Source organism: Juglans microcarpa x Juglans regia, chromosome 1S, assembly GCF_004785595.1.
Source record: "Juglans microcarpa x Juglans regia isolate MS1-56 chromosome 1S, Jm3101_v1.0, whole genome shotgun sequence".
Classification (NCBI taxonomy): Eukaryota; Viridiplantae; Streptophyta; class Magnoliopsida; order Fagales; family Juglandaceae; genus Juglans; species Juglans microcarpa x Juglans regia.
Window position 1 is genome coordinate 14,180,740 of NC_054595.1, and position 854 is coordinate 14,181,593.

The 854-nt window shown below is 39.5% G+C and overlaps 1 non-coding gene across 1 annotated transcript; it reads left to right on the top strand.

The window, feature by feature from the left end:
* Window positions 1–510: 510 nt before the first annotated feature.
* Window positions 511–617, top strand: LOC121247949. Its single transcript, XR_005937350.1, has one exon. It is a non-coding gene; the product is annotated as a small nucleolar RNA R71 (small nucleolar RNA).
* The last annotated feature ends 237 nt before the right edge of the window (window positions 618–854 follow it).

The window sequence follows — 854 nt, forward strand, 5'->3', positions numbered from 1 at the left end:
TCTTGCTATGGAAACTGTTGAGGTGGTCTAGTTGACGCTTGATTATTGCTCCATGAAAAGTTAGGGTAATTTCTCCATCCAGGATTGAAAGTGTTTGTATAAGAATTGTTTTGACATTGGAATTTGGACACGTAATGGGCTTGTTTATAACTCGGCTAGGCAAAAAGATTTCCCACTTGGCAATCTACACTTGAATGATTTCCTGCGCAATGATCACAAACAACATTAGTTTGAATAGCATCAACGTTCATCTTTCCTAGTTGTTGTGATAGATTTGCCATCTGTGCCGCCAATGTGGTAATTGAATCAAGTTCAAAAACTCCAGCTGTCTTTCTTGTTACTGCTTTCTCCGCAGACCATTGATAGTTGTTAGATGTCAATTCTTCTAGAAGTTCATATGCGACTTCATGGATCTTACTCATTAATGGGCCTCCCACGGCCACATCAACGATAGATCGATTTGTGGGTCCCAAACCATTGTAAAATGTCTGTACTTGAAGCCAGGCTGGGAGGTCGTGATGTGGACACTTGAGCAATAAATCCTTGTATCTCTCCCATGCCTCATATAATGATTCACCCTCAATTTGGGTGAAGGTAGTAATATCATTTCTTAACTTCGTTGTCTTGGCTGGAGAGAAATATTTTGCTATGAATTTTTGGGCCAACTCCTCCCAAGTGGTTATGATGCCGGGCGGCAAAGAGCTCAACCAAACTTTTACTTTTTCTCTAAGTGAGAGAGGAAAAAGTCTCAATTGAATTGCATCATCTGTCACTCTATTGTATTTAAAAGTATCACAAATTTCTAAGAAATTTACTATATGGACATTAGGATCCTCTTATGAAAGCCCCCAAAC